Genomic DNA, 23,291 nt, shown 5'->3' on the forward strand with positions numbered 1-23,291 from the left:
TTTATAATCCCCTTCCTTTCTTTTTATGGATAGTCACAATGAGAGTTAGAGGAAAACATATGAAATTGCATTATATTGCTGCTATAAAGGTTCAAAATTAACATGAAGAAAAAAAGAAAAAAAAAATCAATACCAACTAAACACATTTAAACATATCAAAACATATTATATATTTAAATTTGTATATCTTGAGTTTCAACGACAGAAGAAAAAATATGAAAAATCTAAGTAAAAACTCTATAATTAAAAATCACATCAACATTATGAAAGAAAAAAAACCACTAAATCTCCCTTTCCTCGTATAAACTCTACAATCTTTCCAAGCAAAACAATAACATAAACTCTACCATCTTTATAAACAAAATAATAAGTAGAATCAAATCATAGAAATGTGAAAGAAACATATGGTATATAATAGAAAAAATGAAAAATATAATAGAGATTAATATTCACTACTTTAAGTCCGTTTCTCTTGCTGAATCAATGATAAATTTGTAAAATATAAAGTTGAATGATAAGAAGAAAAAAATATGAAAAAAAAAGAATTGCATGGAAGCCTTCTTAAAAATCTTTGTGTTATTCATTATTCCCCAATAAACACTTCTACTTGTTGTGATGTAATTCAGATTAAAGTGGTTTAATTGTATTTAGTTTATATTTGAGTTTGTATTTGATTTGAATCTCATTTAGTTAATTTATAAAATCAAACGATAGTTGCATTTTGTAAGAGATTTGAACTTTTGCATTTTTGAGATTAAAAAGTTAGTTATGTTGAGAATAACAAGTGTGAGTACTGTGGAGAAGTCTCACATTGGTTAGAAATGTGAAGACTTGGACATTTATAAGTGGGAGAACTCACACACCTATCATCTTAAGGTTTTGAGTGAGTATCTGGTGTGTCTCTCACAAAAGTGTGTTGCTCTTAAAGAAAAATCTTAAAGTGTAAAATACTCCCTTGTGTTGAACCCCCAAATTGACCCCAACAAGTTACACAACTCTCTTTATATCTCTTTCTCCCTCTTTTCTCAAACTGTTCATCATCTTCTTCATTCTTGTGCATTATTAGTGAAAGTTCATTGTTGTGAGATTGATTTCATTTCTGAAATTTGCGTTGAATTGAAGTTTAAATCGAAGAGAGTCACATATCTTTATTCTCAAGGTTTGAGAAACACAAGTGTTAGTGAGAACTAAGTGATTTGTACAAGAATGAAGATGAACGGAGAAAACGGTAGCTTGAACAATAAGCTTCCAGTATTCGACAGAAAAGATATTCTTGATCTCGTCAATGACGGTTACACGCCAGTTGCAGAAAATGCAACAGAAGCGCAAATAACCGCGCAAGGAGAAACGAGGAAGAAAGATCAAATTGCAAAAAATGCAACAGAAGCGCAAATAACCGCGCAAGGAGAAACAAGGAAGAAAGATCAAATTATGTTGTTCTATATCCATCAGTATGTGGATACGAAGGTGTTTGAGAAAATTATTGATTCGACGACGACGAAGGCGACACATGATACACTAGTACGATGCTATGGTAGTGATGCATCAGTGAAGAAGGTCAAACTTCAGTCCCTATGTAAGCAATATGAGAATATCAACATGAAGAACAATGAGAAGGTACCTGATTACATCTCCAGAGTGATTGTGGTTACTAATGAGACGAAGTCTTGTGGAGAAACGCTATATGAACAAGTAATAATTGAAAATGTTTTAAGATCACTTACTTTTTAGTTTGATTACATAGTTGTAGTTATAGAACATTCTAAAGATACCAACACAATAAGAAATAAAGAGATTTAGAGTAGTTTAGAGGCATAACAGTTACGTTTGACTAAAAGAAACTTTGAACAAGAGTTAGAATAGCCTCTGAAAGTCCAGACTCTAAAAGCTTCTTCTGGCAAGAAGAACTAAAAGAAAACATGGTTTGAGAACAAGAAGAAGTATGATGGTGGTGTTCAGAATTAAAAAACCTTAAATTCTAATAAGAAACATTAGAATGTTCAGAAGGGAAAAGAGAAGTTTGACAAGAGAAAGGTTCAATGCTACAGTTGAAATAAGTTTGACCATTTTGCTGCTGATTGTTGGCCAAACAAGGTTAGTAAGGGTGAAGAAGACAACAACCATAACAAATTTTGATGATCAACACCTTGCTCCTCCATCATAGTCGTGCACGAATCCGACAACATCCTCCGTCAAAATCATCTCCATCATCGATAATATCTTCTAAAGTTGAGAAAAAGGCACAAGTAGGGGGGATTTGAATTGTGTATAGATTCTTTTTCACTTTTAATGAACAACTTTAGATTCTAAACAAGTTCAGAGCCTGATATCAGAGTGCTAATAGCAGTGGAGTAATAATAAAGTTCAGAAGCAATAAACAAATCAACACACAAAGTTTATTCTGGTTCCTCTCCTAAACTGAGAGTAGTCCAATCCCCTTGTCACACAAGAGATTTTTACTATAATCAATCCTGATTATAACTTTGCTCAATCAATCCAAAAAGAGACTTCACTGCTCAATTAATCCTAAAAGAGACTTCCGCTCAAGCAATCCTTCAAGAGACTTCTGCTCAATCATACATGAAAGATACTTTACTGCTCAAGCAGACATGCAAGAGACTTCACTGCTCAAGAAACCTTGAAAAATACTTCGTCTATTTTAAACAAATAGTTTAGTAGAAATAATTACAACTATACTTTGATAGATGATCAGAAATATAAAAGTATTGCAACAACTACAATATTTCTAAACACTTAAGATTTCTAAGATATATAAAGATAATTGTAAGAACAAAAATTGTTCTACAACAGATTCCTTGATTTTGATGATAACAAAGGATGAAACCAAAAATGGCACCCTAACGAAAAGTTTCTAAGTGTTCAGGGTTCTAAAGAAAGAAGGAAGAAATCTGATGATGTCATCAGATACAAAACCAGATCAGATACAAATCATCAAATGATCAGAAGCATCTGAAGTGAAAACAAGTTCAAGAAAGTCTAACTCTGAGCAAAACAACAAGTATAAGAAGCATCTGAACAAGAAGTAGCTCTAGAAGTTCTGACTCTGAACAACGCTATCTCTAAGCTCCAGAAGTTATCAGCGCTATCTGAAGAAACTATCTGAACTCACAAGAGATTAAACATCAGAAGCAAGATTCCAAGACTCTCCAGAAACACAAATACTCTGAGCATGGAACTGCTAATCATGAAAGAGTAACGTTAAAGTCAAGTAAAGATTTGCAAATGGTTTTCCTAATTAAGAAAGAGACGTTAATCTCCAATTTCAATAAAGAAGATACTACTTGTGGTAAGTAGTCATTTCAAGGAGAAAAAGTTATCCTGCAGAAGCTGTTTATGTTATGGCGTAAAATCATCTTATTACTCATCAGTTTCAACTACTACCTCATTGATCTATATAAAGGATTGCAAATCAACATTCAGCAACTACTACACATACAAGGAAAAATCATACTGAAACATCAACACAAGAAAACCCTCTTGCTCTCTAAGATCTTCACGAAGCTTTTGCTTATTACGTGAAAAACTCTTGTTCTTACTATTGTAATATCTGCTTTCTTAGAAGCATTCTAGATTACATAAATCTTTTATCTATTGTTTGTTGATTTCCTCAAGTGACTCTGTGTAGTCTGTATACTTGAGAGGGCTAAGAGATTTTTATCTTAGACGTTGTTTGTAATCTTTCAAGATTAGTGGATTAAGTCCTTGTTGAAGGAGAAATCACCTTGGCCGGGTGGACTGGAGTAACTTTGTGTTATAAGCGAACCAGTATAAAATCATTGTGTGGTTTTCATTTTGAAAAGCGCTTATTTTTCCAAACAATTCAAACCCCCCCTTTCTTGTTTTTCTCACCTTCAATTGGTATCAGAGCTCCGGCTCTGTTATTGATTTTCTAATCAAACACTTAACAGTGTAGAGAGATCCAGTACGAGAAAAACCATGGCCCACTCAAATGAAAGAGATAGTTACAATGCTAAGCCTCCTGTTTTTGATGGAGAGAAATTTGATTACTGGAAAGATAGAATCGAAAGTTTCTTTCTTGGTTATGACGCTGACCTCTGGGACATTGTCACAGATGGATACACACCTCCAGTCTCAGAAAATGGAGCTGAAGTTCCCAGAAATAAGATGTCAGAAGATCAGAAACGTATCTTCAAAAATCACCACAAGGCCAGAACAATACTTCTAAATGCTATATCATACAACGAATATGAAAAGATCACCAACAGAGAGACAGCCAAAGATATACTTGACTCTCTGAAGATGACTCATGAAGGAAACTCCCAAGTCAAAGAGACGAAGGCTCTGGCGCTTATCCAGAAATATGAAGCCTTCAAGATGGAAGATGACGAAGCTATAGAGGCTATCTTTTCTAGATTCCAAACTCTTATTGCAGGTCTCAAGGTGCTAGACAAAGGATACACAACTGCAGATCATGTTAAGAAGATAGTCAAAAGTCTGCCAAAGAAATGGAGACCTATGGTTACTGCTCTGAAGCTGTCAAAGGATCTGAACAATATCAGCCTTGAAGAACTTGTCAGTTCTCTCAGAAGCCATGAGATAGAACTAGAGGAAGATGAGCCTCAGAAAAGGAACAAGTCCGTAGCGCTAAAGTCCAGATCTGAAAGACGGAAACCTGACAGAACCAAAGCTCTCCAGGCAGAAACTGAAGATGCTGACGACTCTGAACCAGAAGACTCTGATGATGAAGAAGAGTTGTCCCTACTAACCAGAAGAGTTAAGCAACTCTGGAAAAAGAGGAACAACAACTTCAGAAGGCCAAGACCCAGAGGGGATCGATCTGAATCAACTTCAAAAGGTAAATCTAACAAAGATATTACCTGTTATGAATGTAAAGAAACAGGTCATTACAGAAATGAATGCCCCAAGCTAAAGAAAGACAACCCTAGAAAAGAAAGCTTCAAGAAGAATACCTTCAGGACAAAGAAAGGACTGATGGCTACCTGGGATGATAGTGAATCTGGATCATCAGAATCTGACTCTGATGAACAGGCCAATGTGGCACTTATGGCTACCACATCCAGGAGTAGCTCAGATGAAGAATCTGAAGAGGTATTTTCTGAACTTTCCCGATCTGATCTAGAATCTTGTTTGTCAGAAACTCTTAGCTCATATCAGAAATTAAAACAAAAGTTTAAAAACATTAAAGGCTGTCTTAAAGCAAAATTTGAAGATTGTGGCGAGCTTGAGATGACAATTCTAACACAAGAAGATACAATTAAATTGTTAACATTAGAAAGAGATGGAGCAAAAAGAAAAAGCTTAGAATTAGAAGAAGCGTTATCTCAAACTCCACAAACTTCAAATGCAATAATTTATAAATACGAAGAAGCCTTTCAAGAATTTCTGAAAAATGGGATAGATAGGAGTATTATGGCATCCATGATTTATGGAGTTAGTCAGAACAATAAAAAGGGAATTGGGTATGATTCTAAGGAAGATAAAACTTCTACCAGTAACCAACTTAAGTCTCCCTTTTCATATCATTACACACACACACAAGAACAAAAATTTAAAAATGCTAGAAAACCCAAAGTTATAAGAAACTCTGGGAAAACTAATCTGAAAGGACCCAAGAGATTCTGGGTACCAAAAGATAAGATTGTGTATGTTGCAGATATCCTATGCAGCAAAGTTCAGACACCAGTCATGGTACCTGGACTCTGGATGCTCGCGACACATGACGGGAAGAAAGTCTATGTTCCAAAGTCTGGAACTTAAAGATGCTGGATTTGTAGGCTTCGGAGGAGATCAGAAAGGAAAGATCAGAGGCTCCGGAACTATTGGTAATGGTACTCTTCCCTCTATATCTGATGTTCTTTATGTAGAAGGATTAATGCATAACTTGTTATCCATAAGTCAATTAAGTGATAACGGTTATGATGTAATCTTCAATCAAAAAACATGTAAAGCCATTAATCAGAACGATGGCTCTGTCCTTTTCACAGGCAAGAGGAAAAACAACATTTACAAAATAAATCTTTCTGATTTAAAAGATCAAAATGTTAAATGTCTAATGTCAGTTCACGAAGAGCAATGGGTATGGCATAGACGCTTGGGCCACATTAGCATGAGGAAACTTTCTCAGCTAACTAAACTCGAGTTAGTCAGAGGCCTACCTAAACTGAAGTTTTCTTCAGATGCTCTGTGTGAAGCTTGTCAGAAAGGAAAATTTTCAAAAACATCTTTTAAAAAGAAAAATGTTGTTTCTACCTCTAAGCCTCTGGAACTTCTTTACATTGACTTATTTGGTCCTGTGAAAACAGCATCAGTTAATGGAAAGAAGTATGGACTAGTCATTGTTGATGATTACAGTCGTTGGACATGGGTAAAATTCCTAAAGCACAAGAGTGAGTCTCACTCTGTATTCACCAGTTTCTGTTCCAAAGTGCAAAAAGAATTTGACTCTAAAATTATTAGAGTCAGAAGTGATCATGGTGGAGAATTTGAAAACAAAGATTTTGAAGAATTATTTGATTCTAATGGAATATCCCATGATTTCTCCTGCCCTAGAACTCCACAACAAAATGGAGTTGTAGAGAGGAAGAATAGGACACTCAAAGAGATGGCCAGAACCATGATCAATGAAACTAATGTAGCAAAGCACTTTTGGGCAGAAGCTGTAAATACAGCGTGTTACATTCAGAATAGAATCTCTATAAGACCTATTCTAGAAAAGACTCCCTATGAACTGTGTAAAGGAAGAAAACCAAACATTTCATATTTTCATCCTTTTGGATGTTCTTGCTTTATATTAAATACTAAAGAACATCTGAACAAGTTTGATTCCAAAGCACAGAAAGGTATTATGTTAGGATACTCAGAACGCTCTAAAGGCTACAGAGTATACAACACAGAAACCAAAATTTTGGAAGAATCAATTCATGTCAGATTTGATGATAAGCTTGACCCTGAAAAGTCAAAGCTAGTTGAAAAGTTTGCAGATTTGGAAATCACTCTTGTAGAATCTGATAAAACTCCAGAAGCAACTGTCACTCAGAACTCTGAAGAAATTAAATCTCCAGAAATCCCAAAGAAAGTCAAAAGTCGTATCAATGTATCTGAAGATTTGATTCTGGGAAACAAGGACGAACCTGTCAGAACCAGATCTACCTTCAGGACTTCTGAAGATACTACTCTGGGACTAGTGTCTCTGATTGAGCCTACGTCTTGTGATGAAGCACTTCAGGATAACGACTGGGTGGCAGCTATGCAAGAAGAATTGGATCAATTCTCAAAGAATGATGTCTGGGATCTCGTTCCTAAACCCAGAGGCACTCATGTCATTGGAACCAGATGGGTTTTCAGAAACAAGCTGAACGAGAAAGGAGAAGTTGTCAGAAACAAAGCTCGACTGGTAGCTCAAGGTTACAGTCAACAAGAAGGTATTGACTATAATGAAACCTTTGCTCCAGTCGCGAGGTTAGAATCTATTCGTCTTCTTGTATCTTTTGCTATTAATCACTCTATCAAATTATATCAAATGGATGTCAAGAGTGCATTTCTTAATGGTTATATTTCAGAAGAAGTGTATGTCAATCAACCTCCAGGCTTTGAAAATTCAAATTTTCCAGAACATGTTTTTAAACTTAAGAAATCCTTATATGGACTCAAACAAGATCCCAGAGCTTGGTATGAACGATTAAGCAATTTTCTTCTGGAACAAAATTTTATCAGAGGGAAAGTTGATTCTACACTCTTCTGTAAAAACCTTAATAATGATCTCATGATATGTCAGATTTATGTTGATGATATTATTTTTGGTTCTGCTAATATCTCTGTTTGCCAAGAATTTTCTAAGTTAATGCAGGCAGAATTTGAGATGAGTTTAATGCAAGAACTAAAGTTCTTTCTGGGAATTCAAATTAATCAAACTTCAGAAGTCACGTACGTCCATCAAAGTAAATATATTAAAGACGTTCTGAAGAAGTTTGACATGACTGAATGCAACTCTGCAAAAACTCCCATGCACCCAACTTGCATTCTGGAAAAGGAAGAGGTAAGCAACAAGGTTTGTCAGAAGCTCTATCGAGGTATGATAGGCTCTCTTCTCTATCTGACTGCTACTCGTCCTGATATTCTCTTTAGTGTCTGTCTTTGTGCCAGATTCCAATCAGATCCTAGAGAATCTCATTTAACAGCAGTTAAGAGAATTCTTAAGTATCTGAAAGGAACTCCTAACCTGGGCCTGATGTATGAGAAAACATCAGAGTATAGACTCTCGGGTTATTGTGATGCAGATTATGCAGGAGATAGAATAGAACGAAAAAGCACTTCTGGAAATTGCCAGCTTCTGGGAAACAATCTGATATCCTGGGCTAGCAAAAGACAATCAACAATTGCTCTATCAACTGCAGAAGCAGAATATATCTCAGCGTCACTGTGCACAACTCAGATGCTCTGGATGAAGCATCAGTTAGAAGATCTGCAAATCTTTGAGAGTAACATTCCTATCTTTTGTGATAATACTGCTGCTATTTGTTTAAGTAAGAATCCCATTCTACATTCCAGAGCCAAACACATTGAAATAAAACATCATTTTATCAGAGACTATGTTCAGAAAGGGATAGTAACATTGAAGTTCATTGATACTGAACATCAATGGGCAAATATCTTTACTAAGCCTCTAGCTGAAGATAGATTTCTTTTTATCTTAGAACATCTGAACATTAAAAATTGCCCTGAGTGAAGCATGGCTCTGAAAATGTAAAATGAGACTCTGATAAAAACAAATACACTTCTGCCTCTGACTCTGATACTTCTACCAGTTAAGAAGATATCTGAGTTAGAAATCTCCAGGAACAAACCCCTTGGTATTCCTGAAGATCAGATACATCAACACGTGGAGCTCTGAGCGTCTAACCTTAGAACTTCTAGACAGCTGTCAAAAGAAATTCAAAAGGCAGACGTTTGAGTTCTCCTCGAGCAGTGTGCGTACTGTGGGATTAGACATTCATTAATTAGCTGTAATCATTTTTCCCCCAAGCGTGCTTACTTGAGCGTTGTGCTAACGCAATTTTATGTGTCGTTTTGCATGTGTTTCACCTAGAGTATATAAACACGTTTCTCACATTTCACACACTTATCACTCTCACTCACTCTAAAACCCTAAACCCTCTCTGAAGCATTCTCTGCAAGTTCTTCATCTTCATCAATCTTCATCTTCTCCTTCACCATGGACGCTCAACAACAACAAGTCTTTAACTTCTCTCAAGAAATGGAATCAAGTTCTACTGCTCAAACCTCAAGCATTCCAACACCAACGGTTACAGGCGTCACCATAACCCCTGTTTACAAAGAACCCCATGTTCTTGACCGTGAACGCCATATTAACCTTTCAACCCCTTTTGAAGGATTGGACGTGTTGTGTGAATCACTAGTTGATTTCGACAACTTGAAGAGAAATGACGTTGATCTTACTGAAGAGCTTCGTAAACAAGGATGGGAAAACTATTTCCAAAGGCTTTATGGTCCTGTTTACCCTCTTCTCATCAAGGAGTTCTGGAGGTTTGCAGATGCAGATGACCACTTCATCGTCTCATATGTTCTGGGGGTGAAGATTGTTATCACTGAAAGGTCAATTGCCTCCCTGTTGAACATGGAAAGAAGTGGAGGAAAAAGGATTTACAACATCCCTCCTAGGTCAAAGCGCATTACTGAAGTAATCAACCCAACAATCTTCAAACCCAACATTGAAGGAAATCCTTCAAAGAACAAGGAGCTGCATCAGAACCTCAGAGTGTGGCTGAAGATTATTCTGGGAACTATTCACCGCCGTCCAGCCTCTAACTCCTCTGACTACATCAATGCAGACCAGAAATGCATTCTGTACTGCATTCAGAAGGGTGTGAAGATCTGCCTCCCTGCTCTCCTTTTCAGATATCTGAGAGATTCTGTCAGAGAAACCAGAAATAATATGAAGCCCAGATCCTACATCCCTCTGGGAAGATTGTTATCTGATGTCTTCATTGAGAATGGGCTGGTGGATCATCTGGAGAAGGCCAAGCTGATGCTAGATCTGGCAATAGATGTTGGGAAGCCTCTGAATGCCAGAAATCTCAAGAGTATGGGGATAATTAAGAAGATTCAAGTCAGACCCACTCTGGACACATCCTGGGATTGTTTGAAAGATCAGAGGAAGATGCCTCATGGCCTTGCCAGGTTCTTCAAAAATGAACCCAGAGATGCTGTTGCTATCTATCTTCAGCGTCTGCTGGATGATGGTGTTGACATCTCTGATTTCAGCCTCGACGACTGTCTGGATTCAGAAGAAGACTTCGTCAGATACAAGAGAGGTCTCTCTGAGAAGAAGATAGCACCTCCGGCAAAGAAGGCAAGAATTGAAGAAGCTTCTGGAAGCAGATCTTCAGCTCCTCTGAATATATCTACTGGTACGTCTGTTCCTTCTGTTACCACTAATCCTCTGATGGCTTCTTCTAACCTTCTCTCTTCACAACCTATTTTTACTACCTCTGAAATCCCACCTTCAACCACCAGAACCTCCCAACCTTCACCAGTTCTAAATGTAGCCCGTACTTTCATACCTCCCTCTAAACCTGCACAAACTCACCAAAGCACTTCCTCTTCATCATCCTCAGAACCAGAATCACCCCCATATGTTTCCATCTCTTCTGACCCAGAATATCCTGACCCTGATTCCCCAACCATAGCCACAATTTATGCTCATAAACTTGCTTCACAACAACAAACACAAACACAATCTGAAGCAACTTCACCTCCACCACAATAAACAACCACCATACCTTCTGAAACTCAACCCTCTGAACCCCACACCTCTGATATCACCCCACCAAACATCTCCGCTGCACCTGAAGCTGAAACTGAACCCTTAGATTTAAACCCTCTTTACGCTTCACCCCAAACATCTGAACCTCAACTAGAAGCAGAATCTGAACCCCAACCTGAATCAGAATCTGAACCTCACACATTAAATCTCAGCCCTCCAAACTCTCCACCTCATACCTCTGAACCTGAACCTGAACCTGAACTTTCTACACCTACCCTTGAGGAAGCCATCATACAGGTAGCAGAAGCTTCAGTACAAAAGGTCAAGTCTCTGACCACTAACTCTGAAATCAGTGATGATCCTAAATCTGTAAGGACACACTGGAACAGAGTCATTGGCTGGATGACCTCTGAGTCTTTTAGACTGAAGAGCATATCTGAACAAGTCAGAAATGGCTACATCAGAGATGCTGAGGTAAGACTCCAGGAGAGACTTGCCAGAGAAGCTGAAGCCAGAAGGCTGGAGGAAGAGAGATTGGCCAAGGAAGCTGAAGAAGAAGCACGAAGACTGGAAGAAGAAGAAAAAGCTCGTCAAGCTGAAATCCTAAGGGAAAAGGAAGCTGAAGCTAAGGCTCTGGCGGATGCAGAAGCACAAGCTGCTACTGAAGCTGAAGCTCAGCAGGCTCTGACTCTGGGGGAGTCCTCTTCTGTGATCCCTATGGTTCTTCAGACTCTGAAAGAACTTAAGCAAGATCAGAATGAACTCCGGGCCAGAATGGACAAGCAAGATACTGTCAACGACAACATCCAGAATATGCTTGCAATGTTGCTTCAGAGAATGCCTCCGCCTCCGAACCCTTAGGCACTTAGGATTTTATTTATTTTGCTTGCCTGTTGTTTCTGTTTCTTGCCTTCTCTGGATCTGATGTTTTCTTATTTTTTTGTTGCCTTTGTGCTTCTATTTTAATACAATGTTTTTCTCTTCCATTATTTATTTTTTACTATGTCTTTTTGATTCTGACAAAAAGGGGGAGAAGTCATTAATAGCTCTGATGAAAATATTGTCTAATACCTTAAGCATTCTGCAACATATTTCTCTTAAAATAAAATTATCTAACTTGGACTTAAGAAATTGCAGAAAGTTTCGGAAACCTCTTTACTTAGAAGCTCTGGTAAGAACTTCTGAACTCCCTAGCACTAACTCAGGGGGAGCTTGTAACACCCCGATAATAATAAAGTAATTATTTGAATTGAGTTAATAATTTAATTATTAATTTAATTAAATAATTGGAAATTTTATTATTATTATTTTTTTGAATTATTATTATTTTGGGAATAATAATTATTGTTTGGAAAATATATATATGTTGGAATTAAGGAAAAAGTCCCATTGGGGGAGTAAAAACATTTCACGTGAAAACAGAGAAAATCGTGAAAAGGGAAAAGGGCAGAGAAGAGGTGAAAGGAGCTGAAGAGCAAAGGTTGAAGAACGGAAAGGCTTGAAGCTCAAAGATTCGCCGGATTGTTAAGGTAAGGGGGGTTTATCGTCGATTAATGGGTATTTTGGGATAATATGTCATGGGTAGTGATAAGCCGTTAATTTGACCCTAATTGGGATTTGTAAATGTTGAAATGTTGTTGGATGAACTGTGCTGAAAGTTGAAATTAAATCGGTATTTGTGTGAGTAATGTTTTCCCGATCGTATAGCTTTTTACGGAATCGGAATCGGAGGTCCGGAAGTCCTCCAACGGCGAAATTCTGCATTCTGCCGTGTGTTAGCGCAGGAATGGTTGTTGGTCTGCGTTAACCGGTTAACCCAGGGTGTTAACCGGTTAACACTGTATTGAAATGTGAAAATATTGAGTTTTTGCCTGCGTTAACCGGTTAACCCAGGGCGTTAACCGGTTAACGCTGTTGCGTTTTGCCAGAAAGTGAGTTTTGCCTGCGTTAACCGGTTAACCCAGGGCGTTAACCGGTTAACACTGTTGCAGAGTGAAAAATTATTGTTTTTAAATGTGGTGTACCTAATTGAGGGTTGGCCTATGTTGCCTATGGTGTAATAGGGATAAATTCCCGCTGTTTTGAGCAGTATATGAAATATTGAAATGTACTAATATTGTGGTTGTTGTTTGGCATAATCTGACATGCTTATGTGATGAAAGATTGATGATGTATAATGATGTACATGATGCTGTGAATGTATATATTATGCATGTATGTGTGAATGGACTGTTGTATGGCTCAGAGTGTGAGCATATGTTTATTCTTGAATTACTGTTGATGTTGCATTGCTAGATGATTAGCATGCATGGCATAGCCTTCGGGGCTGTAGCTAATTCCCATAGTGAGGAATTAGTGAGTGAACCATTGTGGGTTTGTTGTTGATGTTTGCATACTAGATGATTAGTGTGCATAGTCTAGCCTTCGGGGCTGTAGCTGATTCCCATGGTGAGGAATTAGTGAGTGAGTCACTAGGTCTCAAATGAGTGGGACTAGTGAGCTTAGTAGCCGTATCTGGAGGGATCGGTGAGCTTGAACTATATGTTCAAGAATAGTCGGTACCGCATGTGTAGAGTCTCATTGCATAAAAATATGTATGGCGTATAATATGAATGGATGTGTTCCAATATTATACGTGTGTTGTGTTGTTGTAAGTATGATTTGAGATTATACTGGTATTGTACATTGATGTTGAGTATGATGTTTAAGCCAATGAGCTATTACTGAATGTGTATTGCAATTAGGGTGATTGATGTGTTAATTACTTGGCATTACATGTTGTTTTATAATGCTTATTATATTGATTGAGGAACTCACCCTTACAACTATTTTTTTCAGGTAACAAGAAATGAGTTGAGTAGAAGCAAATGCTTGGAGTCTAGTGTAGTCTCCCTAGTGGGTCATGCTCTGATAGATGTAACATCGGGCGGGAACACTTTGATTTTTATTGTTGTTGTTGTTGAACTAAATTACATGTGATGTTACATGTTTTGCTTGATTGAGTTGATCTATATCCGCTGCGTAATTGTGCAAATACTTTATATTTAAATTAACTAAAAGAGCATGATTGTTATATTGTTTAAATGGTGTGGAATGTTTGTGTGACACCCTTGGTGCACTATTACTCTGATTATATGTTTATTATTTTAATTAATTTTTTGGGGTATTTTAGTAGGGTGTTACATTAGTGGTATCAGAGCATAGTCGGTCGTGTCGAGTCGTAATTATTCTGTTTTCCCTGTACGGGATAGGTGTTGTGTAACCCTATCAGTACTTATTGTTTTAGTTTGTTGGGTTTTCAGAATAGAGATGGCTGGAAGAGGTAGAGATGATGCTGCGATTGCTGAGGCTCTGGGTATGCTGGCTGGAGTACTTGGAGGGAATCCAAATGTTGTAGGAATGGGAGCTGCTCGTCAACTGAGTGAGTTCCAGAAGAACAATCCTCCAATGTTCAAGGGAGCATACGATCCAGATGGTGCTCAGAAGTGGTTGAAGGAGATCGAGAGGATCTTCAGAGTAACTGAGTGTGCTGATAACCAGAAGGTCAGGTTCGGTACACATATGCTGTCAGAGGAAGCTGATGATTGGTGGGTTGCTACCCGCATTGAGTTGGAATCTGCTGGGAATGCTGAGATTACTTGGGCTGTGTTCAGAGAAAGATTCCTGAGAAAGTATTTTCCAGAAGATGTCAGAGGAAAGAAAGAGATAGAGTTCTTGGAATTGAAGCAGGGTAACAGGTCGGTTACTGAGTATGCTGCGAAGTTCACCGAGCTGTCAAAGTACTATACTCCCTATAATGAAGCTGCTGGAGAATTTTCGAAATGTGTGAAGTTTGAGAACGGGTTGCGTCCTGAGATCAAACAAGCTATTGGATATCAGAGGATCAGGGTGTTTTCTGACTTGGTTGACTGTTGCAGAATTTTTGAACAGGATTCCAAGGCTAGAGCAGAGAGCTATCAGCAGAGGTTTGATAGGAAGGGTAAGAATCAGATGGATCGTGGAAAACCGTATGCAGCTGGCAAAGGTTTTCAGAAGCAGAGTGGGATGAAGAGGCCTAGTGGGGGAGACTCTAGTGCTCCTGCTAAGTGTTATAGATGTGGTCGGGCTGGACATCGTGTTCATGAGTGTACCAGTGCTGAGATGAAGTGTTTCAAGTGTGGGAAAGATGGTCACTTGGCTGCAGAGTGCCGATTGAAGACTGTAACTTGTTTCAACTGTGGAGAGTTGGGTCATATCAGTCCCCAGTGTCCTAAGCCGAAGAAGGAGAATCAGTCAGGAGGCAAGGTTTTTGCTCTATCAGGTTCTGAGACTTCTGCAGATGACCGTTTGATCAGAGGTACGTGTTATATTAATGGCTTTCCCCTTATAGCTATTATTGACACAGGTGCTACTCATTCTTTTATATCTGTGGATTGTGCTGTGAAGCTTAAGTTAGAGATATCTGAGATGCGTGGAAGTATGGTGATTGATACTCCTGCAAAGGGTTCAGTGACTACTACTTCGGTTTGTTTGAGTTGTCCTTTGAATATTTTTGGTAGAGATTTTGGGATAGACCTTGTGTGTCTTCCATTAGTGCAGATTGACGTTATCTTGGGTATGAACTGGTTGGTGTTTAACCGAGTTTATATCAACTGTTTTGATAAGACGGTGATATTTCCTGAGATTGAGGAAGGGCAGAGTCTGTTTCTATCAGCCAGGCAGGTGAATGAGGAAGTGGCAGATGGGGCAGAGTTGTTTATGCTGTTGGCAACTTTAGAGGCTAAAGATAAACTGGTGATTCGTGATCTAGCAGTGGTGTGTGACTTTCCTGATGTGTTTCCGGAAGAAGTGAATGAGTTACCGCCAGAGCGTGAAGTTGAGTTCTCGATTGAATTGGTACCTGGTACTAGACCGATATCGATGGCTCCGTACCGTATGTCTGCTGTTGAGTTAGCTGAATTGAAAAGTCAGTTGGAAGATTTGTTGGATAAGAAGTTTATTCGTCCAAGTGTGTCACCGTGGGGTGCACCAGTGTTGTTGGTTAAGAAGAAGGAAGGTACTATGAGGTTGTGTGTGGACTACAGGCAACTGAATAAAGTGACGATCAAGAATCGGTATCCTTTGCCGAGGATTGATGATTTGATGGATCAGTTGGTTGGTGCGAGTGTGTTCAGCAAGATAGATTTGAGATCTGGGTATCATCAGATACGTGTGAAAACTGAGGATATTCAGAAGACTGCTTTCAGAACGAGGTATGGACATTATGAGTATTCTGTAATGCCTTTTGGTGTGACTAATGCGCCTGGAGTATTTATGGAGTACATGAATAGGATTTTCCATCCGTACTTGGATCAGTTTGTTGTGGTGTTTATTGATGACATTTTGGTGTATTCGAAATCTGAAGAAGAACATGCTGAGCAATTGAGAGTGGTTTTAGGAGTGCTGCGAGAAAAGCAGTTATTTGCTAAACTGTCTAAGTGTGAATTTTGGTTAGAAGAAGTTAGTTTTCTTGGTCATGTGATTTCAAGAGGTGGTGTTGCTGTTGACCCTTCTAAGATAGAAGCGGTATCTAAGTGGGAAGCTCCGAAGTCTGTTGCTGAGATTCGAAGTTTCCTTGGTTTGGCTGGTTATTATAGGAAGTTCATTGAGGGATTTTCTAAGTTGGCGTTACCGTTGACGATGTTGACTAGAAAGGGGCAAGCGTTTGTTTGGGACTCAAAATGTGAAGAAGGTTTCCAAGAGTTAAAGAGAAGGTTGACTACTGCTCCTATTTTGACGTTACCGAGATCGTCGGAACCGTTTGAAGTTTACTGTGATGCTTCATTGTTGGGTTTGGGTGGTGTGTTGATGCAGAATAAGCAGGTTATAGCTTATGCTTCGAGACAGCTGAGGGTTCATGAAAGGAACTATCCGACGCACGATTTAGAGTTGGCAGCTGTAGTGTTTGTTTTGAAGTTGTGGAGGCATTACTTGTATGGATCAAGATTTGAGGTTTTCAGTGACCATAAGAGTTTAAAGTATTTGTTTGATCAGAAAGAGCTGAATATGAGACAGAGGAGATGGTTAGAGTTTCTGAAGGATTATGATTTTGGTTTGAATTACCATCCGGGTAAAGCAAATGTAGTGGCTGATGCATTGAGTCGGAAATCATTACATATGTCTATGTTAATGGTTAAGGAATTGGATTTAATTGAGCAGTTTAGAGACTTGAGTTTGGTGTGTGAGAGTACTCACAACAGTGTTAAATTGGGAATGTTGAAGTTAACGAGTGGTATTATGGAGGAGATCAGAGAGGGTCAGAAATCCGATATGCTTTTGGTTGATAAGTTGACTTTAGTGAATCAAGGTCGAGGTGGTGAATTCAGAGTTGATGAGAATGGTGTTTTGAAATTTGGTAGTCGGGTGTGTATTCCGAATGTTATTGAGCTTAAGAAGAGTATTCTTGAGGAGGGACATCGTAGTGGCTTAAGTATTCATCCTGGAGCTACGAAGATGTATCATGATTTGAAGAAGTTATTTTGGTGGCCGGGAATGAAAAGAGAAATTGCGAGTTTTGTTTATTCTTGTTTGACTTGTCAGAAGTCAAAAATTGAGCATCAGAAGCCGTCTGGACTAATGCAACCGTTGGCTATTCCAGAGTGGAAGTGGGACAGTATCAGTATGGATTTTGTTTCTGGTTTACCGAGGACAAGTAAGAATTTTGAAGCCATTTGGGTGATCGTGGACAGATTGACGAAGTCGGCTCATTTCATTTCGATCAGAATGGATTATCCGTTAGAGAGATTAGCCGAGTTGTATATTGAGAAGATTGTAAGCTTGCATGGCATTCCGTCGAGTATTGTTTCGGACAGAGATCCTAGATTTACATCGAAGTTCTGGGAGGGTTTGCAGAAGGCTTTGGGAACTAAACTGAGATTGAGTTCTGCATATCACCCGCAGACTGATGGTCAGACTGAGAGGACGATTCAGTCACTGGAGGATCTTTTGAGAGCTTGTGTTTTAGAAAAAGGAGGTGCTTGGGATTGTTATTTGCCTTTGATTGAGTTCACCTACAACAATAGTTTTCATTCGAGCATTGGTATGGCACCGTTTGAAGCTTTGTATGGTAGGAGATGTCGGACACCTTTATGTTGGTATGAGTCCGGTGAGAGTGCTGTGGTTGGACCGGAGATTGTTCAACAAACTACGGAAAAGATTAAGATGATTCAGGAGAAGATGAGAATTGCTCAGAGTCGTCAGAAGAGTTATCACGATAAGAGGAGGAAGTCACTTGAGTTCCAAGAGGGAGATCATGTGTTTCTTCGCGTCACTCCGATAACTGGTGTTGGTCGAGCTTTGAAGTCAAAGAAGTTGACACCTCGATTTATTGGTCCTTATCAGATTTTGGAGAGGATAGGAGAAGTAGCCTATCGTATCGCCTTACCGCCGTCGCTTGCGAATTTGCATGAAGTTTTTCATGTGTCTCAGTTGAGGAGGTACATTCATGATCCGTCGCATGTAGTCCAAATAGATGATGTACAGGTGAGAGATAACCTGACTGTTGAAACATCACCTATGAGGATCGAGGATCGAGAGTTGAAGCAGTTGCGGGGTAAAGAGATTGCCTTGGTGAAGGTAGCTTGGGGAGGACCAGCAGGTGGCAACGTGACTTGGGAACTGGAGAGTAAGATGAAGGAGTCTTATCCAGAGTTGTTCGCTTGAGGTATGTTTTCGAGGACGAAAACTCTTTTAGTGGGGGAGAGTTGTAACACCCCGATAATAATAAAGTAATTATTTGAATTGAGTTAATAATTTAATTATTAATTTAATTAAATAATTGGAAATTTTATTATTATTATTTTTTTGAATTATTATTATTTTGGGAATAATAATTATTGTTTGGAAAATATATATATGTTGGAATTAAGGAAAAAGTCCCATTGGGGGAGTAAAAACATTTCACGTGAAAACAGAGAAAATCGTGAAAAGGGAAAAGGGCAGAGAAGAGGTGAAAGGAGCTGAAGAGCAAAGGTTGAAGAACGGAAAGGCTTGAAGCTCAAAGATTCGCCGGATTGTTAAGGTAAGGGGGGTTTATCGTCGATTAATGGGTATTTTGGGATAATATGTCATGGGTAGTGATAAGCCGTTAATTTGACCCTAATTGGGATTTGTAAATGTTGAAATGTTGTTGGATGAACTGTGCTGAAAGTTGAAATTAAATCGGTATTTGTGTGAGTAATGTTTTCCCGATCGTATAGCTTTTTACGGAATCGGAATCGGAGGTCCGGAAGTCCTCCAACGGCGGAATTCTGCATTCTGCCGTGTGTTAGCGCAGGAATGGTTGTTGGTCTGCGTTAACCGGTTAACCCAGGGTGTTAACCGGTTAACACTGTATTGAAATGTGAAAATATTGAGTTTTTGCCTGCGTTAACCGGTTAACCCAGGGCGTTAACCGGTTAACGCTGTTGCGTTTTGCCAGAAAGTGAGTTTTGCCTGCGTTAACCGGTTAACCCAAGGCGTTAACCGGTTAACACTGTTGCAGAGTGAAAAATTATTGTTTTTAAATGTGGTGTACCTAATTGAGGGTTGGCCTATGTTGCCTATGGTGTAATAGGGATAAATTCCCGCTGTTTTGAGCAGTATATGAAATATTGAAATGTACTAATATTGTGGTTGTTGTTTGGCATAATCTGACATGCTTATGTGATGAAAGATTGATGATGTATAATGATGTACATGATGCTGTGAATGTATATATTATGCATGTATGTGTGAATGGACTGTTGTATGGCTCAGAGTGTGAGCATATGTTTATTCTTGAATTACTGTTGATGTTGCATTGCTAGATGATTAGCATGCATGGCATAGCCTTCGGGGCTGTAGCTAATTCCCATAGTGAGGAATTAGTGAGTGAACCATTGTGGGTTTGTTGTTGATGTTTGCATACTAGATGATTAGTGTGCATAGTCTAGCCTTCGGGGCTGTAGCTGATTCCCATGGTGAGGAATTAGTGAGTGAGTCACTAGGTCTCAAATGAGTGGGACTAGTGAGCTTAGTAGCCGTATCTGGAGGGATCGGTGAGCTTGAACTATATGTTCAAGAATAGTCGGTACCGCATGTGTAGAGTCTCATTGCATAAAAATATGTATGGCGTATAATATGAATGGATGTGTTCCAATATTATACGTGTGTTGTGTTGTTGTAAGTATGATTTGAGATTATACTGGTATTGTACATTGATGTTGAGTATGATGTTTAAGCCAATGAGCTATTACTGAATGTGTATTGCAATTAGGGTGATTGATGTGTTAATTACTTGGCATTACATGTTGTTTTATAATGCTTATTATATTGATTGAGGAACTCACCCTTACAACTATTTTTTTCAGGTAACGAGAAATGAGTTGAGTAGAAGCAAATGCTTGGAGTCTAGTGTAGTCTCCCTAGTGGGTCATGCTCTGATAGATGTAACATCGGGCGGGAACACTTTGATTTTTATTGTTGTTGTTGTTGAACTAAATTACATGTGATGTTACATGTTTTGCTTGATTGAGTTGATCTATATCCGCTGCGTAATTGTGCAAATACTTTATATTTAAATTAACTAAAAGAGCATGATTGTTATATTGTTTAAATGGTGTGGAATGTTTGTGTGACACCCTTGGTGCACTATTACTCTGATTATATGTTTATTATTTTAATTAATTTTTTGGGGTATTTTAGTAGGGTGTTACAGAGCTTCTGTCTATCTGATCTAATATTATTCATGTTTCATCTGCTAATTAAGGTTATTTTGTCATCATCAAAAAGGGGGAGATTGTAAGAACAAAAATTGTTCTACAACAGATTCCTTGATTTTGATGATAACAAAGGATGAAACCAAAAATGGCACCCTAACGAAAAGTTTCTAAGTGTGCAGGGTTCTAAAGAAAGAAGGAAGAAATCTGATGATGTCATCAGATACAAAACCAGATCAGATACAAATCATCAAATGATCAGAAGCATCTGAAGTGAAAACAAGTTCAAGAAAGTCTAACTCTGAGCAAAACAACAAGTATCAGAAGCATCTGAACAAGAAGTAGCTCTAGAAGTTCTGACTCTGAACAACGCTATCTCTAAGCTCCAGAAGTTATCAGCGCTATCTGAAGAAACTATCTGAACTCACAAGAGATTAAACATCAGAAGCAAGATTCCAAGACTCTCCAGAAACACAAATACTCTGAGCATGGAACTGCTAATCATGAAAGAGTAACGTTAAAGTCAAGTAAAGATTTGCAAATGGTTTTCCTAATTAAGAAAGAGACGTTAATCTCCAATTTCAATAAAGAAGATACTACTTGTGGTAAGTAGTCATTTCAAGGAGAAAAAGTTATCCTGCAGAAGCTGTTTATGTTATGGCGTAAAATCATCTTATTACTCATCAGTTTCAACTACTACCTCATTGATCTATATAAAGGATTGCAAATCAACATTCAGCAACTACTACACATACAAGGAAAAATCATACTGAAACATCAACACAAGAAAACCCTCTTGCTCTCTAAGATCTTCACGAAGCTTTTGCTTATTACGTGAAAAACTCTTGTTCTTACTATTGTAATATCTGCTTTCTTAGAAGCATTCTAGATTACATAAATCTTTTATCTATTGTTTGTTGATTTCCTTAAGTGACTCTGTGTAGTCTGTATACTTGAGAGGGCTAAGAGATTTTTATCTTAGACGTTGTTTGTAATCTTTCAAGATTAGTGGATTAAGTCCTTGTTGAAGGAGAAATCACCTTGGCCGGGTGGACTGGAGTAACTTTGTGTTATAAGCGAACCAGTATAAAATCATTGTGTGGTTTTCATTTTGAAAAGCGCTTATTTTTCCAAACAATTCAAACCCCCCCTTTCTTGTTTTTCTCACCTTCAATAATAATTATTAAGAGCTTGTGAAAATAAATAGATAAAACTTTAGCTCAAAGTTTATACTTAGCGTGTTCTATTAGATTGTGTAGTAGTTGTTGTTAACCTTCCTTCAAATCTTTAGCTCCCTTTTATAGAGGCAGATAAAAGAGTAGTTGGAAAGTTGTTTTACACAAGAGAACCTTTTGAAATGCAACAACTCCAAGAGAGATTCGTTGGAAGATAAATCATGTTAAGATCTTCAACAAAAGTGTAATAGCATAGTCAACTGCATACTAGGTATAAAACATACGAGGATGGCGAACTAGACAATTCACATAAGCTTTTCTTGAGCCTTGCACTATGGGACTCTAGTTGTCTTTTATCCTAAGTCTCGTGTTGACAAGATAGGTCTGCTATGGGGACAAAGTACGAGCCAAAGGCTGGGCATTTCAAGCCGAGGACTCTAGAGTCTGAGCTGTCACTAGAGGCAAACATATCATGACCAAAGTCAGATCCTTCCGAAGCTGGTACTTCAGAGTCATCAAATTTTTATCCATCAGAATCTGAGACATTCGACTTGTCAACAAATGCTCATAGTAGGTTCAATTATGAATAGACTTTAAGCTTTATGATCCTGCACACTTGAACATATGTTAGTATACCCAATTGTTCTGTAAGTACATTGTTATCATCAAAACCCAAGGGATATGAACAAAACTTATTCCAACAATCTCCCCCTTTTTGATGATGACAAACAAATGTATTTAAGAATAATGGTTGGTCAATTTAACTAACTTGACAACACCAGAGTCTAAGATTTGTAAGCTTTCTCTGAGTCTAATAATTCTAAGTTTGTGTTTTGTAAGCTCCCCCTAAGTCTTATCCAAGTTATATAAACTTATCTTGATAGCATAACACATATATGTTCAAATTTAAGCATTAAATAAGTTCTGATGAAGGTCCAGGTAAATAAAAGCATTTCAAAAGATACTTTTAATCCTCTCAAATACTCCCATAATTTTCTCCCCTTTTGTTATCAACAAAAAGTTAACAAAATAAGCACGTATGACACAGAGAAAAAGTACTAAAAAAGAGAAAATTAGAAGAAGAAAAACGGTGACAAATAAGCATTGATTCCACAAGTTCCTAGATGGTCAAAGTTAGGTTTTGACGACCTAGTATAGGGAGCAAGACTCAAGAAAAAATTTGACTCAAAAACACCTATATAAAAGAAGATGGTGAATTAACATCATGATCATATTACTCTCGAGGTTTTTTGTTCAGCAAAAGAATGGGCAAGACAAGAACATTCAGGGTGACAAGAGAGATTCTGCAAAGGAAATAAGAAATTATGGTTCAGAGATATAGGGATATAGAGGATGAATGCTCATCAACTAATGTCTCCAAAAAAGGCAAAACCTCGTAAGCATATTTTAAGAAGAATTGTGACGAAGACTGGAAGACTACTTTAGAGACACAAGGAAGTACAAATGATTAAGTATGAGATTTCCAATCGTAAAGAAATGTAATAGTCTTTATGTCCAAAGTATGTAACGTCCTTCTTTAATTAGTATTGAATTTTGGCCACTATTTTAGCTAAGAATTGCTTATCACAAGGTTTATGGAATTGCTTATCACTCAATCAATAATTAAAATAGAAA

Source organism: Lathyrus oleraceus, chromosome 1, assembly GCF_024323335.1.
Source record: "Lathyrus oleraceus cultivar Zhongwan6 chromosome 1, CAAS_Psat_ZW6_1.0, whole genome shotgun sequence".
NCBI lineage: Eukaryota > Viridiplantae > Streptophyta > Magnoliopsida > Fabales > Fabaceae > Lathyrus > Lathyrus oleraceus.